The 12,295-nt window shown below is 43.8% G+C and overlaps 1 pseudogene; it reads right to left on the reverse strand.

The window, feature by feature from the left end:
• Nucleotides 1-698: 698 nt before the first annotated feature.
• LOC136459539 (GDSL esterase/lipase EXL3-like) lies at nucleotides 699-2,766 on the reverse strand (annotated as a pseudogene).
• Nucleotides 2,767-12,295: the final 9,529 nt, after the last annotated feature.

Genomic DNA, 12,295 nt, shown 5'->3' on the forward strand with positions numbered 1-12,295 from the left:
ATCTTGTATAAATTGGGCGGTTCTGTCACACACGCCGGCGAGCTCCGCACCGACTACGGCGGTGCGAGATCCCTGGCCTCACACGGCGGCGGCTCGGCGAGGTTGGCTTCGGCACGGATCCAGGTGACCGGCGGAGCGAGGAAGGGGCTCAACGTCGTGAGGTAGGCCGGCGTTAGTGCTGGTCGTGAAGCTCCATGGATGGCGGCGCAGGGGGCGACAAGGCAGGCAGGAGGGAAGGCACCCCGTAGCGACGGCGGCATCCCGGCCGTGGCTGTGGCTTGTCGAGGCGGCGCCCATGGTGGCGTGTGGGGCACCACCAGTGTGCGTCAAGGCGTGGGAGGTAGCCAAGCAAATGTGGCGGTGGCTGCACAGGAGAAGTGGCACCCACCATTTGCCAAAGGTTGAAGACGAGGGCATTTTAGACATTTCCCCCACCTTCTCTCTGAACAATGAATAAAATAATCGGTGCGGTGTCTTCCGGCAAAGAACCACGAAATTTTAATGTCCGCCACCAAATTTTGACATTGACGGTGTTCACCGACCAATTAAGCGTTTCTGCAGTGTCCCACTGCAAATTTTGCCAAAAACCATCTTTCTCGATTTTAATACAATGATGCGCAAACCTTTTGCGTATTCGAGAAAAATTATAACAGTTGTACTCGTACTCAAAAAAGCAATTTTGCTGCTGATATATATTATCATAATACAAACATGGACTTGAGATTGGACCACTGATTGCTGTAGCTGTACTTCAGCTACAAGATCAAACTACACTCAAATGTTGTCAGGACACGAGAGATTCAGCAGAAGACTCTGAAGTACAGTATGGGCCTTGTTTAGATTGAGGTTAGGAATCCGTATTAGGTACTGTAGCACTTTCGTTTGTATTTGACAATTACTGTTCAATCATGGTCTAACTAGGCTCAAAAGATTCGTCTCGTAATTTACAATCAAACTGTGTAATTAGTTATTTTTTTTATCTATATTTAATACTCTATACATGTGTTCAAAGATTTGATGTGATGATGAGAGAGTGAAAAAACTTGCAATCTAAACCAGGCCCGGTTAATGATCTGCGCCAGGAGGAGGTTGTAGCCTCTCTCCGTGAGGTGGTAGGTGTCCCAGAAGAGGAACTTGCTGGGGTCTCCGCAGGGTTCCGCCGTGTACCGGTTGCACGTCAGCGTCACCTCGAACACCCCCGTGCCGCAGCACCCCCGGTTGGTCACGTCGAATCCTACAACACGGAGACAGACAGACAGGTTAAAAGTGGCGTGGTTTTCGGGCGAAAACAAGCGATTTGGGGCTGGATTTGTGTGTATGTGTTTGCGCGTGAAGAGGTCACCGTAGGCGTCAGGGCGCTGGATCATGTCGAGCAGCGGCGTGTAGAGGTCGATGTACTTGAGCACGGAGCCCGGGAGCGCCTCGCTGCCGTTGAGTCGCTTGATCTCCTTCTCCAGCGCCGCGTTGTACACGACGGACGCCTGGTTGTACAGCGACACGCACTCCCGCTCCAGCCCGCCGGCGTTGGTCCGCTGCGACGGTACGCACCCGATGGGTGGCGCGCCGGCGATGTTGATGCGCCGCGCGCCCAGACCGTACAGCTTCTGCTAACCAGATAGACCGAGATGATCGATCGACGTGAGCGACCGATATGATGACATGTGCCATTGGTGAGTGCGTCGTGTCGTGTTCGGTGATCAGCCTGCGCACGCACCTTGATGAAGTCGGAGGCGCACTGCACGACGAACTCGATGTAGGACTCGAGGTCGTAGTCTCGCCGGAACGGTGTGGTGAAGTAGGTGTTGGCGAGGTCGTCGGTGCCGGTGATCACCATGTACAGGCTCGTGGACACGATGTCGGCGGCCCGGTGGGTGCCGGCGACGCGCTTCAGCTTCTCCTTGTACTCCTTGAACAGGTCCAGCTGGTTGTCCATGGTGAGCACGGACTGATGATGACACGGCAGGCAGCCAGTGTGTGCGACCAGGAAATCAGAAATGATGACATTATTGCAGAATGCAGAGCTGCTGCAGGTTCGTTCGGAGACGTTGGAATAACGGGCGATTGGTTAGTTACCACGAGCTCGGCGGTGAGGGGGTCGAAGCCGCAGCCGCCGGACGCGAAGCTGACGCCGGTGAGGAGGTCGAAGTCGCTGAGCTCCGTGCCGAGGTACGCCGGCACGTACTCCTTGATGCCCAGCCGGCTGGCTGCACCAACTCAATAACGACAGTAATAACAGTTTTAAAAGTTCTTCTATTTTTAGTTCTGTCTTTTTCTAATCTTATATATAATCTAAGAAAGAAAGAAAATGGACGAACGTACCGACGATGTCGCCGGGCACCTTGCCGTTGCTGAACCTGCCGGTGGCGTTGTGGCCGGGGAAGTCCTGACCGTAGGGCGGGAAGTTGGCGCGCACCGTCGTGATGATGCCGTTGTTGTTGCCCGTGTCCACGATGGAGTCCCCGAACAGGAACAGCGCGGGGTTCCGCGTCTGTTTGGTCGCTGGCGGCGCTGCAAGCGGCGTCGCCGGCGAGGCAGCAACGCAGAGAGTCCGATGCAGAATCACTACCGTCGCCGTCATGACAAGGAGAGCGCGTGATGCCGTGCGCTTGCTCATCGCCATCTTCCCCGCTCCATCTGCCTGACGATGCTCTTGCATTGTCGTTGCAGGAGGTGCTGCAAATATAAGATTGCATGAAAAGGGAAACCGAAGTTGGAGAGACTTTTGTGGTCTCCTCTCCATTTCTTGCACAACATGATTTTGATCATAACAGTTCACAAGTTTTGGCGACTTGCACTCTCCTTTTTTCACCCTGGAGGACAGAGTGAGGCTAGCTGTCTGGCCTGGCCGTTATAACTAACCATCATACTGTATAGTGTTATAAACAATTTACAATATAAACGACGAAGGACAGTAGATCAAGTACAGGGGACACGAGATTTTAACATGAAAAACCCTTGGCGGAAGGGAAAAAACTACAGGCACCAGTCAACAAATCTTCACTATATCGGGTGAGGTTACAAACGTCGGGGATTTATAACTTTTTTTATCCCAAGACGATGACTTACATAAAATATATATAGATGGAAAAAACCACACACCCTCGTCTATTAGCAATACATAACTAATAGATGGTGTAGTCCCTCTTAACGCTAATGGGCCGCTTCGCTTCGGCTCAAGCTTGAATTTGGATCATAGCTTAACAAACTCCACCTTGAGACAAATTTCTTCTTATAGCGTAAAATGAACCTTCACACTGAAACAACAAAGAAATACTTCTGGTGTCAAATAGTCTCTTGGGCTAAACAGTTATACCAACTAAGCTTGAGCAAAGCTCAAACTTAGCAACAGAAACTGACTTTGTCAACATATCAGCAGGATTATCATGTGTGCTTATCTTGCATACCTTCAGCTTACCTTGCGCGACCACATCACGAACATAATGGTATTTGACATCAATGTGCTTCGTTCTCTCATGGAACATCTAATCTTTAGTGAGACATATAGCACTTTGACTGTCACAAAATAAATTAATGCAAGAATCATCTCCACAAAGCTCACAGAACTTCATCTTACCCACAGTGCAGCCATCCAGCAAGTCTTTCATGATCAATTCTATCATACCAAGTTCACTCATATGCCCAAGACAGATATGCCAGAGATTAGTTTTACTTGGTTCATCATTAGAAATAGTAGCAGCAGTGACAACACCATATAAAGTACTTCCTCTAAGAACATATAACTTTGTAGAATTCATATCACCTATCATATGAATGAGAGGGCCTTTTGATACCTTACACACTCCACCTGAACCGGAGTGTCTGCACCCCTCAGAATCAAGTGTGCTGAGGGAGATAAGATTTCTAGCCATCCCTGGTATGTGTCTCACATCTTTTAGTGTGCGTATCATGCCATCATGCATCTTGATCTGAACAGAGCTAATGCCCACGTGTCGACACAGAATTTTCGTCCCGTGTCGAGGACACACGAGCAAGCCGGAAGGGTCTGCTCGATGGAGCTAGAGATCCATCTACCTTTAGCGTAGGGATGGTCGATCCTGCGTAATTCTCCCGAGACACGCCAGTCAATTTGACCCTACAATTGACAAGGAGAGAAAGTTTATCAGTAATTTCGGGCGGAACGTGTCGGTGTTGCCAGACAGTCCCGAATGTGTGGCTCTGAGAGCCGATATAAAAGGAGATCGACTAAATAGCCGATTTCAACATATTCATAAGAATAAATCGGTTAAAGCTCATAGGATTGTGTAAGAAGAATCGATTATCATTCAGTATGAATATCATTCTTTAAACAAATATTGGTCAATGGCAAAAATATATTAACAATAATTAGTTCATGCTGAGCCAATGACTGCAAGTAACTGAACCCTTTTTTTATAAAAGAAATAGTTCATCGTCATTCAACCATTTAATAGAGATAAATCTAATAAACATATTAGATCTCGTCTATCGCTATGATCAGTGGGGCATGAGGCAGAATCATGTAGGCCGTAGAAACAACAATAGACTCAACGACCCTAACTTATTACTAATATCAGTGGGGCATGAGGCAGAATCATGGAGGTCATAATACAATAATAAGATCATGGAGCTAACATATCTTTCAACCTATCGCTACTTCAACGATCTCGTAATGTGAACTGTTCGTGAAAGCACTCGATATCGGCTAAAACAGCTGATTCAGGCATAACACACGATTAAGATCATACCCTCTCAGGAATAGATCTACCAAATAACGATCCCCAATCCACGGTGCCAACAGTGGAGTGTGAGGTAGAATCACACAGGCCATGATAACAGGCCATGGAACAATTTTCGCTAGCCAATAGATCTACTCAAGATCAAACATGCCTTAACCACACGCTATGCACGATCAAGATTGACATAAAACAACCGATAAAACATAACTCATCGTTTAAAGTGTAGATTAAATCAGTTTAGATTAACAAACGATGGGTTAACAAAGATATAAGGCCGATCTATATCAATCCCAATCGGGCAAAGTGATATTGCTGTAATTAAATAAATAATGGAAGCAATAAGCAATATCGATAAATTATTGAATCTATCTGAAGGAACGCTACCCTTAGATAGAGCCGATAACTTGACCTTAATCTAGTTCGAGTAGTGGAGGTCGACCGGATCGATGCAGCCGTACTTGAACTAGACAAGAGTCGATAACTAACTCATACTAGAGTCACAGTGGAGGTCGATCGGATCAATGCAGCCGTACGAACAGAGGTATAAGCTATGACGGTACTTACAGACAAGCAGTGGAGGTCGACCGGATCGACGCAGCCATACTTGTTGAAGAACTCGCTGAGATCTACTCTACTCCTACTCCTAAGGGGTGGCCGGAGCCAAAAAAAGTAAATAAGTTATATTGGATTGATTGTGTGTCCTCATACAATAGCCGGGGGTTTATATTTATACCCTGGGCTAATAAGAGTCCTAAACGAACACAACTAGATAACAAAAAGAAATTATCAAGATACATAGACTTCAATTTCCCTTATGTAGAATCCTTGCTGATAAAGCTTCCTTGTTTGATACGTGTCCTTGTTTCTTTTATCCTGATATGCACCTGAACGTCATGTCTCTATCAAATTTATTAAATAATATTCCCTAGCCGGCTCATAAATATCCCTTGATTAGGAAAATTTTTTGCTCTTTACATCATCGGCCGATCTCTTCCTTTCTAGGATAAGCTTACCAAAATTTGGTGTAAACACAGGCCCCCTAGTTCGAAGTATGAGTTTTCATGCTTCGAACTATTTTGATCTGATGGTCTTTTTTTTCTCAGCCGATGAAATTTGATCGCAATCATTGAAAGTTGCATCGGCTCCATCTTCTTTTTGATCTTGATAATTTTAAAATTGATCTTTCTCTGCATCTTCGTTCATCTGCTTTAGCCGATTAGGAGCTAGCCCCCCGAGTTCGATCATAGCAATACAAGTTAACTGGCAGTACGGAAATATGCTGCATAAAAGTTCAGACATTCTAGCCGATAGTCTTCTTCCAAGGAGCTGAGAAATTTACTAGCAGCGATATTACCTTATTCCAAGCCTCACCTACACATGTAAACTTTGAAGTGTCTACCATACCATCTTAGGTGGTTGAGGAATGGAATGGATTAGAATCCAGTCATTCTCGCTTCCCGTGCTCAGAAAACTTGGGTTTTTGAAAGATTTTCAAATTAAAATATAGCTTTGCTCCTCAAATGATTCTCTCAGATCGCTTAACGTGTATAGTTCCTCGCCAAAGCATTGTTTTGTCTCTCCTTATCCTACTTCTAAAAAGCTTATGTGAAGTTTTAGGTAGGGATAAAATATGTAGCGTACTTACCTTACATATATTGTAAGGTCAAATCCCGGATCTAAGGAGAGAAATGTCATACTTTTAGATCAAGATGTGCATGTGCGTGGAATATTTGGTGGCTAACCTAATTCTACTATGCTCTTTGAAATACATTTCTCTTTTATGGAATATTTTTGCGAGAACATGGGCTATCTTTTCTCATCTTTTTCTCTTTCCTTTATTTATTTATTTATTTATTTATTTTGGACTTCTTTTGTATCCATCTTTTATATATTTTCGCATAACCCATGTCTCTCTTTATAATAAATTTTTAGAGAATTATTATCAAGAACTTGGAGCATTTATTCTAATAAAACCTAACATATTTTTGTCTTTCTCCCAGTGTAGGAGCAGAATATTTTTGAGGTGGATGAAGAACATGTTTTTGCGTACTTCCAGTATAGAAGCAACACATATATGTGGTGTGTACATGATCTTGATCTTGGGAACATGATAAATCTCTCAACAAGGGTCAACAAAACTTGACAAAACTCAACACAGAGCAAGCAGCTTATGTGGAAGGTTTTTAATGAGACTAATATATGGCTCTCGTAAGAAATTCAACATCATTGAGGAGACAAGCTATTGATTTTGAATTTTTGTAAGAAAATTTCCCAAGTACTTTGCAAAAAGATATAAGGTTTCTTTCATCATACCATATCTCATTCATCAACTACTTAGATAACATGTTTTTCCTATGATAGATTGTTCACAAGTGATAGGAAAAGCATGAAATAAAGAATATGCGTACCTCCGCTTCGAACCGATGAATGCCTTTGTTCGAACTTTCTCCTAGTATGTACATATCAGCTAGACTTCATCGGCCTTATGATCTCTGTGTTCTCAATCAAACATATGATATGGCATGACCACACGTACTTCCAAGATCCGACTCATCCTTTTTGTGCCCACGTACATCGTGTATATATATGCATGAAAATCTGACTTGCATGCACTACATAAAGGGCTCTATCGGCTTGATCTCTTGATCTTCCAATTCTGAGCCGATTGCGAGCAATCTTTCATTTACTGCTTCTGACTTTTAATAAGGCGATTGTTAGTTTTAGAAGTCCCACAATCAGATCAAGTTGAGAAAATAGAAAGAGCACTGCGAAAAATTCGCTTGCCAAAGCCACAAACTGCAACAAAGGTCAGGGCTGGCCAAGAGGCTTCCTACGTTGGCCACTGAGCGCACTGTAGGTACATCATGGTAGTGCAGACACCTTTGTTGTTGTCGGACATGTCCTCACCAAGCATGAGCTTAGAGACCCTATCTTCTGTTAGCTCCTATTTTGTCGCCCATGGAGCGGCGATCGATCATGTTGGCACGGGGCTTCATGCTGAGCCGTCTGAAGGGCATGGCGGTAAATGCCGAGGATCGACCGAGGAACTTGGCCATTGTGGCGATCGGCTTGAACAGTCTACTGATGTCAACGTTGCTGCACTGCTCTGAGAAGGACATGGATGCATCGGACACGACGCAGTTGAGGTCACTCGCCATATCAACGAGACTCCATGTGGACAACAATGAGCAGCATTTGCCGTGTTATGGCCTAGACTCTTCCACGTCCTTTGCCCATCCATCAGTTATGCCTCCACGAGAGAATATAGTCGATGTAGAGGAGGAGGTCTGCAACCTTGTTTGCCAGCATCACTTCCTTGTCATCGCCGTCAGCCACGAGTTCCTTGAACTTGTTCCACGGTAACTTGTTGTTGTTGCCACTAACCTTGTGAACATAGTAGTCTCTACCTAGTCGACCATTGCCAGCAAGTCGTGCTCCGACGAGATGTTGAGTGTGTCAAGCAAGAATTCTAGTGAGAACTTATCGACACCTAGCATGACGTGATACACCAGGCCCTCATACATGTTTATCCACACTTGGGGAACAAATGGTTCATAGGCTTGGGGGCAGTCGATTCTACTTCATTGGCAGATGGCGTCCAGGACATAGGGCATTGACAGCCATCACCAATCCTTGCTCTGGTGATCCGACCTCCTGAATGATAATGGTGTCCCCGGCGACGATGATGAAGTAATCAAGCCAGATGACCTTATCCTAATATCCTTATCGATAGCTAATCTCCACCGTCTTCCGCGTGTCGATAATAATTTTTAACCGATGGTCTCCTATCGGCTGTCATGTTGTCAACCTTTTTCGTATCTCTGATACAACCTCCTATGGTGACTTTTCCTTCTTATCAAAAAATATACTTGGTCGAACAATCGATGATAATAACCCATGGAGGAAAACTCAATGTGACCTCAACAATCGAACTAGTGATGGTCATCGGCTATTGGCCCTATGTGATTATTCTAGAAATTCCACTGCTGTACCAGAAACTGATATCTCACTAGTCTTACACCCTTATCGATCGGCTACAGACTTTGTTAGTTTGAAGGGTAAGGTCTTGAACCAACAGTCAATTCTATCTCAAGAGAGGTGATTGGTCTTTGTCAGCTTGGAGAGTAAATGCTTCATCGACAAGACCTTCCTCGCATGGCAACTTAAAGAAACAACAATTCCTTGCTTCCTGGTCCCTTGCCAAGTTTGCAAAAAGTAGTGTAAGGCAAGAGATTGACAGAAGCACCTCTGTCTACCAACATCTTATTCATCAACTTCCCATCAACCAAACCTTTTACATATAAAGCCTTTAAGTAACGATGCTTGATTGGTTTATCAAATATTGCTTGTTGTATAATCGTTAGCTGGGCAACTATTTCTTCATACTCTAATTCATCAAAATCTTAATAAACTTCTTAATCTACTGGAGCTCTAAACTCTAATGGTAACAGAAAAGCCATTTGAATATTAGCCGATGGTTGCCTTCTATCGGCTGTTTACTTAGCACGCCATACTTGAGGTTTACTGGATGCCTGAGCATGTTCCAACTCTCTATTCCTTAGGTGTTGCACCCTTCTCTTCTGGCTTCTTGTCAAACCTCCTGGACACCATTAGCCTTCCTGCCAAACATATTTTCTTTCATTACTTTCTTCTTCATAATCAGTCCAGTTTTGATCAATAACTCTTTTTCTGAGCCAATTATGAACACTTCCATTTTTCAAGCGCCGATCCATGTTATCATGATGATATGCATCTTGAGCATGGACAGACCGGTGGTTGGCTTGATATTGCCTAAACTCCCAATACTGATTACTGCACTCTGGACAGCTCTTCCTGGTAGGCAACTTCAAACCTTCGTTCTAGCAATGTCTGAAGAAAGGACAATTTCAATGCAATTCAGCTTGCTTTCTTTCATACCTCTCTTTTTCCTATTGACACTGGTATTCTTGCTTTTCTAACTAACGCTGATAATCCTTTTCCTTCTGTCGCTGCCATTTATTCAACAGGATCCGAGATGTAACTCACGGCTTTGTCACCCATTCTTTTGATGTTTTTCCATGCTCATATCGGCTCTTTCGCTTGTCACGACATCTTCTAATTCCTCTGTATTTGTCAGCCGATATTTGCTTCTCAGGATCGACTATTCCAACTTCTCTTGATTTGGTTGATGTTAGGACGTTAGTCTTTCCTTTGAGCCGCTTGGCATCAACCATGTTTTGATCTCCTAGGAAAAGAATTATCATCAATTTTTATTTTCTGAGGCATATCAAATTTGAGTCTTCCTTGCTGAATAGCCCTCTGTATATGCTGCCGGAAAATTCTGCATTCATTAGTGGAATGAGAAGTAGCATTATGGAACTTGCAGAACTTCTTATTCTTCAACTGATCAGGGGACAACATAACATGATTATCGGGCAACTTGATCTGTCCCTTCTCAAGCAAGAAATCAAAGAGCTTGTCTGATTTTGTGACATCAAAGTCATAGCTCTCCTCGACCCCTCTTTCTCAAGGATTTGGTACCATTACTGTCTTTTTGCCCTAATTCCATTCAGCCATGGCAACCTCTTCTTCTTCGTCTTCATAGCCATCATCGACTGAGTATGGATTATAAGCTTCGGCTACTGTGGTACTCTTCTAGAATCAGGTATCTCTACGCATACTCTAGAATTGGCTATTGAGCGCCACCACTCATTGAGCCAATTGACTCAGGTTGTCAAATTCTTGTCCCAGCAGCTTTTCTTTCCATGTTGGTAGCATTCCTTGAATGGCCAAAGTAGCTAATTGATCATCAGTCAAGTTTAATGAGAAGCACAAATTCCTAGTCTCTTAGAACCTCTGAAGAAACTTAGTGTCCAATTCGTTAGTTTTTCTACCTTATAGTTGTCAAATAGGTAATATTCTTTTCTCCAGTCCTAGTATAAAAATATGTATGAAATTTCTTTTCTAGGTCAGCCCAATTGGCAATTGAGTTGACTGGCAGTGATGAAAACCAAGTGAAGGTTGGTCCTGATAGGGACAAGGAGAAGAAACAAACTTGATGGGCCTCCTCAACTGATGCCTCGCCCAATTATGTAAGATACTGACTGATATGCTCTATCGTGCTTGTACTGTCTTAGCTAGTGAACTTAGCAAACTCTAGGAGCCTGTAATTTGTGGGAAGAGCGACCAAATCATACCATTCTGGATATGAGCGTTTGTACGAAAAGGTCAGCCCTTTTGGCTTTAGACCAAACTGATTCTTCATCATCTCGGTCACCCTCAGTAATAACTCATCAACTTGCGGATTTGGATTCCTTTTCACCTGCTGACCCATCTGTGGATTGAAATCCCGTGTGTCTTGATATCCTAAATTTAGCATCATGCGAAGGGTGCTATAATCCGTGCCATAGTGATACCCTTGTGGAATTTTGATCTGCTGGGTTCTTTGCTGGCTTGCTACTTGAAGTCTCTGATTGTAGACATAAGAATCTATATCTCTATGGATCCTTTGAATTGATGGTGCTATTTTTTTAGCTGACTATGGTATATGGCCTGATGTGCCAAAATTGATCACCTGGTTCTGACTTTGCCCCGCTGGCTGTTGCACATGCTGTACCGGCGGTCCAGGATTATACTATATCTGATTCGTAGTAGTTCCTTGAGCTTGTTCAGATGAACCCTAAACTGCCTGGACATCACCATTACCAGCTGATGCTGCTTCTTGATAGCTGGTACCGACTTGATTAGTCCCTTAGGTCGATGGATCTGAAATGTTGTAATAAGCCGGCCCACCTTGACCAACTGGAAACCCATGAATCGTCTCTCTCATGGCGTTGTGAAATATGTCCAAGAAGGCTTCGTTATGGCTTGATATGGCGTCATGAACAGATTTGTCTACAACTTCCTTAAAGAAACGCCTACCTTCATCTTCAGTTGTATCCGTCTGCCTGTATAATAGAACTCTTGGTAGTGAAAATTTTTGAACAATTGTGTTGTCACGTGTTTTGGTGTAGGACAACAAACACTTGTTCTGAAACTCTTCTGTAACTTTGCTAATGATACCCTTATCCCCATCAGGTAGATCTTCATAATGCAGCATAAGGATGTCGTTGTTGTTATGAACCGCCATGACAATTGTGGGGTCCCACCAGGTATGCCAGAAACATGTGTCGACATAGAATTTTTGTCCCATGCCAAGGACACATGAGCAAGTCAGAAGGGTCTGCTTGATGGAGCTGGAGATCTACCTAGCTTCAGCGCAGGGATAGTTGATTCTGCGCAATCCTCTCGAGACGTACCAGTCAATTTGACCCTGCAATTGACAAGGAGAGAAAGTTTATCAGTAATTTCGGACAGAATATGCTGGTGTTGCCAGACAACCCCGAATGTGCGGCTCTGAGAGCCGATATAAAAGGAGATCGACTAAATAGCCGATTCCAACATATTCATAAGAATAAATCAGTTAAAGCTCGTGGGGTTGTGTAATAAGAATCGGTTATCATTCAGGATGAATATCATTCTTTAAACAAATATTGGTCAATGGCAAAAAGATATTAACAATAATTAGTTCATGCTGAGCCAATGACTGCAAGTATTCGAAC

The sequence above is a fragment of the Miscanthus floridulus genome, chromosome 1 (assembly GCF_019320115.1).
Source record: "Miscanthus floridulus cultivar M001 chromosome 1, ASM1932011v1, whole genome shotgun sequence".
Taxonomy (NCBI): Eukaryota; Viridiplantae; Streptophyta; class Magnoliopsida; order Poales; family Poaceae; genus Miscanthus; species Miscanthus floridulus.